General features: G+C 38.8%; 1 non-coding gene across 1 annotated transcript; it reads right to left on the minus strand.

Moving 5' to 3' along the window:
- Positions 1 to 2,440: 2,440 nt before the first annotated feature.
- On the minus strand, positions 2,441 to 2,547 carry LOC127099747 (small nucleolar RNA R71). The gene has a single exon (XR_007794221.1). It is a non-coding gene; the product is annotated as a small nucleolar RNA R71 (small nucleolar RNA).
- Positions 2,548 to 6,578: the final 4,031 nt, after the last annotated feature.

Raw genomic sequence — 6,578 nt, forward strand, 5'->3', positions numbered from 1 at the left:
ATGTAAGCTTGATAGAGCATAGGCGAGCATGTGCACTACCTACAAAAGAGTTAAAGTATATTTTTTTTGGTATTTGATCACACTGAAATTTACGTATTTTCGACTCCGATTTCACATGCATTCTAGTTGTTTTATTGTCATTTTGTTGTGTTATTACTGTGTTTTCCTTTGTTTTCAGGTTTTTACTTTAATCGGAACCCCGATCGAGAAAAGGAGTGAAAAAGAGCCAAAAAACCCTAAAATTCAGCATTTTGTGCTTATGGCCTACCCAATGGCGGGCGCCACAGACCAAGCCATGACGTGTCAAATTCAACTTCCATCAACTCCCACGTTTTCCCACTACTTCCACTAAGGCGCCCCATATTGTGCTTGTGGCGGGCGCCATGGCCTTGTGGCGGGCGCCACAAGAGGAAAAACGGTTCCCTCCTATTTTCAAGTGAAGGGCATCCAAGTCATTTCCATCTTTTTACTTGCTTATAAATAGAGACGCGAATTCACTTTTACAATAATCCAAACTTAGAGTAGAGGCAAACTCAGAAGCAACTTTGTTTCACTTAGGCATATATTCAGTATTTTATAGTGGTAATCGCTTCGCATTGGAGTGTTACCACAATTGTGTAATCAAGTCTGTGATAGAGTCTGTAATCAAGTTTGGAGCACTTTGGATGGAAGTTAATCCTGCCGCCATTTTCTTTTCCGCATTGCAATTTACTCAGCCCTCCGATTGGAGCAGGTTTTTATTACTCGCCTTTACTTTATTTATTTCCCGCACTCGCCCTTACTTTATTTATTTCCCGCACTCGCTTTTACTTTATTTATTTCCCGCACTCGCTTTTACTTTATTTATTTCCCGCACTCGCTTTTACTTTATTTATTTCCCGCACCCGCTTTTACTTTGTTTATTTCCCGCACTCGCTTTTACTTTGTTTATTTCCCGCACTCGCTTTAAATTATTTACTTTCCTCGCACTCGCTTTACTTTTATTTATTTCCTCGCACTCGCTTTAAATTATTTACTTTCTGCACTCGCACTACTTTTATTTACTTTCCGCACTCGCACTACTTTTATTTATTTTAATGCACTTTTACTTTACCATGTCTAGCTAAATTTATAAGGTTAGAATGTAAGGATCGTAATTAAACCAGTAATCTGTACAACTGTTCGTAGAAACACTTAAGGGCTATTTTAACTTTCAACTTAAGTTTTCCCGCACTTCAATTCCGTTGGGTAAGATCGAAAGCCGTCCAACTTCTTTTTAAACTTAATTGTTTTTAACTATTTCAAAAACAGCGAAAGCGCTTTGTCTAGTTCATTAGGAGTTTTTAACATTAAGAAGAAAAGAGATTTTAAAACTATTTTCGGACGCGTTTATAAGTTTAGAGTCTGGTTCGTGAGAACCTCTTTTGGTTAAGAAATCCAGGTTATAATACTTTTCAACATAGTCAAGATACTATATTTCTTAAAAATAGGTTTACTACTCTAACGCAACGCGCGCCTTTTTATAAGTGACAATAAGAGGTTTTGATTAGGGAGTACAACTCGGTTCTGAATACGCGAAAGCGACAGTTCCTGTTAAATTAGTTCTTTTCAAAGTAGGAAACATTGCCCATAAGTAGTTCTGTTAGCAAGTACTTGGATTATTAATTGATTACGTGAATTACATTCGACCCTGTCTTTATTAATTTTATTCTATTTTAATACTTTACTTTTCATTGCACACTACAAAAACACCTATTTTGATTGCCTTTGATAAACACCATAACAATAGATAACGATAGCTTGACACTTGGTCTCTGTGGATTCGACAATCTTTTATATTACTCTGACGCGTTCGTATACTTGCGAAAAACATACGCATCAAGTTTTTGGCGCCGTTGCCAGGGACCAATTTCGTCAAATTTCATTTTCCTGTTGTTATATCGTTTAGACTTAGGCTATTTCCCGCCGGTCAATGCGAAGAACTCGCAGCACCGGAAGTTTAAGCTTAGTATACCCTCTGGCGGAACCTGAACGTTACGCTCGCGCACGTTTATTCTTTCATAGAATTAAGAGAGCTATGGCCGAAGATCAAAACCAAAGACCTCTTAAAGATTTCGCTCAACCATCTAATGAAGAACCCAGTTCTAGTATAGTAAACCCAACCATCCCAGCCAATAATTTTGAACTTAAACCATCCCTGATGCAACTAGTGCAACAGAGACAATTCGCAGGTCTCGCTACCGAGAACCCTAACCAACATTTAAAAATATTTCTTCAATTAGCAGATACTTTTAAAACCAATGGAGCTTCTCCTGAGGCAATACGTTTAAGTTTATTTCCTTTTTCCCTCAAAGATAAAGCTCTATCATGGTTAGATTCCTTTCCACCCAATTCGATTACGACTTGGGATAACCTTAGAAGAGTTTTTCTTGCTAGATATTTTCCCCCGAGTAAGACCGCCGTTCTTCGAAACCATATAACTAGATTTACCCAAAACCAAGGAGAATCGTTGTTCGAAGCTTGGGAGAGATATAAAGAGTTGTTACGAGCATGCCCACATCATGGTTTAGAAAATTGGTTGATCATTCAAACCTTCTATAATGGACTTCATTACAACACAAAGATGACCATCGACGCTGCCGCAGGCGGTGCTCTGATGAACAAACCTTATCCTGAAGCCATCACCCTCATCGAAGATATGGCTCAAAACCATCAATCATGGGGAGTCGAACGAGCGACAGTTGAGAAGAAGGAAGCCCAAGGAGGAGTGCATGAACTAAGCTCTATAGACATGATGCAAGCTAAGATGGACAAATTAGCCCTTAAGGTCGAGCATATGTGCATAAACCCGAATACTGTAGCCGCAGTTTCGTCGGATTGTGAGATATGTGGAACCCAAGGACACCAATCTGTAGAATGCAGTCTATTGAACGAAACCCACTCCGAGCAAGTGAACTACACCCAATGGAACCCATATTCGAATACCTATAACCCTGGATGGAGGAATCACCCAAACTTCTCCTATAAAAACAATAACCCTATCCAAAATAATGCACCTCCGAGACCTAGTTATCAAGCCCCATAATCAAATCAACCTATGCAACCTGTACCACCAAAGCCGAGCCTTGAGAAAATTATGGAAAATTTTATCACCGCTCAAACCCAACAAAACAAGGAGTTCATGAACCAAAACATTCATGTTAACGAATTGATTACTCAGTTAGGAACCAAGGTTGACCAAATAGTTACTCATACCAAGATGCTTGAAACCCAGATCTCTCAGGTAGCTTTAAACCAAGCCCCTCAGACTACACCTGGAGGACAATTCCCTGGACAACCTCAACAAAATCCTAGAGGACAAGCAAACGCCATTACCCTACGAAGTGGGAACGCTTATGATGAGCCACCAAACCCCAGATTGAGTGAACCCGAAACTTCTAAGGAATGTACCAAACCCCCGGACAGAGTAAAGGAGCCAGAGGAATCTGAAAACCAGGAAGGTCGAGATAAAGGAGAAGAACCTAAAGATAAAATTTACGTACCACCCCCGCCATATAAACCACCCATACCATATCCGCAAAGACTCAAACAAACCCAAATCAATAAACAGTATCAGAAATTTATTAAAGTTATAGAAAAACTTCATGTAGAAATCCCTTTCACAGAAGCCATCACCCAAATACCTTCTTATGCAATGTTTCTGAAAGACATCCTTACCAACAAACGTAGACTTGACGATCCGAAGCCTTTGGAATGTAATGCTATTTCCGAGGACAAATTAGCAAAGAAAGATAAAGATCCTGGAAATTTCTCCATTCCTTGCCTTTTGGGTAATCATGTCATCGAAAAATCTTTTCTAGACTTAGGAGCTAGTGTGAGCCTAATGCCTTTAGCAGTTTGTGAGAGGTTAAACTTAGGAGAATTACAACCCACTAAGATGTCACTTCAGTTAGCCGATAGATCTGTTAAATATCTGATAGGAATTTTAGAAGATGTTCCTGTTAGGATAGGTCAACTATTTATCCCTACTGATTTTGTTGTCATGGACATCAAAGAGGACAATGATATACCAATCCTTCTAGGTAGACCATTCTTATCGACTGCAGGAGCCATAATAGATGTCAAGAAAGTTGACATTTGAGGTAGGTGACGAGAAAATAGAATTTATACTTTTGAAATTTCTTATGGCACCTGTGATGGGAGACTCATGTTATGCCTTAGATATCATTGATGAATGTGTTAGAGAATTAGAACAAAAAGAAATTATAAAAACAATTAAGTTACCATCAACTCTCATAAGGGAAGATGATGACTTTAAGAAACCTTACATCGATGATAACCTTTACGAATGTTTATCCCTTACCCCAGATCCTATGCCATGCCCTAAGAAACCAACCTTAGAACTTAAGGAACTGCCTAAGAACCTGAGATATGAGTTCCTTGATGAAAAGATGAACCGTCCAGTTATAGTCAGTGCTACCTTGAGCCAAGAGGAAACGAACCAACTTTTAGACGTTTTACGAAGATGGCGGATGGCGGATGTGTATAGATTATAGAAACATAAAACGTTTAGAAGGAGGATGGCGGATGTGTATAGATTATAGAAAATTAAATAAAGCAACTAGGAAGGATCATTTCCCTTTACCATTTATTGACCAGATGTTGGAGCGTCTAGCCAGACACTCTTACTTCTGCTATCTGGATGGATACTCTGGATTCTTCCAAATACCTATCCATCCCGAAGATCAAGAAAAAACTACCTTTACATGCCCTTATGGAACTTTTGCCTACAGACGAATGCCGTTCGGCCTCTGTAATGCCCCAGCTACTTTTCAACGCTGCATGATGTCAATCTTTGCATATTACCTCGTGCTAAATTGGGAAAAATGTCATGTCATGGTAACCGAAGGAATAGTTTTAGGACATATAGTTTCCGAAAAAGGTATAGAGGTAGATAAAGCTAAAATAGAAGTTATAGAAAACCTAAAACCACCAAAAACAATCAGAGAAATCCGAAGTTTTCTTGGACACGCTGGATTCTACCTGTGTTTTATTAAGGACTTCTCCAAAATGACAAAACCGTTAACCGGACTTTTAATGAAAGATGCTGAATTCATTTTTGATGAAAAATGTAATGACACATTTAATCTTTTAAAGCAAGCATTAGTATCTGCACCTATTATGAAACCACCTGATTGATCGGAACTTTTTGAGATAATGTGCGATGCTAGTGATTATGCAGTTGGAGCCGTTCTAGGACAAAGGAAAGATAAAAAAATTACATGCCATTTATTATGCCAGTAGAACCCTAGATGCTGCCCAACTTAACTACGCAACAACTGAAAAAGAATTACTCGTTGTAGTTTTCGCTATAGAGAAATTTAGATCTTATCTAGTAGGAGCAAAAATTATTGTTTACACCGATCATGCTGCCATTCGTTACCTATTAAGTAAAAAAGATGCCAAGCCCAGGTTACTCAGATGGATTCTATTACTACAAGAGTTTGATTTAGATATAAGAGATAAAAAAGGCACTGAAAATGTAGTAGCCGATCACCTTTCTAGGCTATAACATCTAAAACCTAAACTAGTACCCATAAATGATGATTTCGCCTATGATAGACTGATAGCTAAAGTAGAAACCATTGAAGACAATAACCTAGATCCTTATGAGCACCCCCAAAATTCCTTAGCAATAAGTAACGTACCCTGGTATGCAGATTTCGTTAATTACCTAGCTGCTGATATAGTACCACCTGATCTTGACTACCACCGCAAGAAGAAATTCTTCCACGATGTGAGAAACTTCTATTGGGACGAACCGCTCCTTTTCAAAAGGGGTAAAGATGGAATTTTTCGCCGTTGCGTTCCAGAAGAAGAGGTAAATAGTATTATCGAGCATTGTCATTCTGCACCTTATGGTGGACATGCGAGCACCTCTAAGACATACGCCAAGATTCTTCAAGCTGGCCTATTCTGGCCTACCATGTGGCGTGATGTCTATGCTTACATTGTCAAGTGTGATAGATGCCAACGCACTGGAAACATTTCAAGGCGTGATGAAATGCCTCTAAGAAACATTCAGGAAGTAGAACTCTTTGACGTATGGGGTATAGATTTCATGGGACCTTTTTCACCATCCTTAGGAAATAGGTACATCTTAGTAGTTGTAGACTATGTGTCTAAGTGGATTGAGGCTATAGCCGCACCCACAAACGACACTAGGGTAGTAATCAAACTATTTAAAAACTATATATTCCCTAGATTTGGAACACCACGTTTAGTCATAAGCGATGGAGGATCACACTTTATATCGAGAATATTTGACAAACTTTTAAGAAAATATGGAGTTAGGCATAGAGTAGCAACACCATACCACCCACAAACTAGTGGCCAAGTAGAAGTATCTAATAAGGAGATAAAACAAATCCTAGAGAAAACTGTTTCTATTTCTAGGAGAGACTGGTCTCAGAAGCTTCAAGAAGCATTATGGGCCTATAGAACCGCTTTCAAAACCCCTATAGGAACTACTCCTTACCAACTAGTTTATGGAAAATCTTGTCACTTACCATTCGAGTTAGAACATAAAGCCTATTGGG

This window comes from Lathyrus oleraceus, chromosome 6 (assembly GCF_024323335.1).
Source record: "Lathyrus oleraceus cultivar Zhongwan6 chromosome 6, CAAS_Psat_ZW6_1.0, whole genome shotgun sequence".
NCBI lineage: Eukaryota > Viridiplantae > Streptophyta > Magnoliopsida > Fabales > Fabaceae > Lathyrus > Lathyrus oleraceus.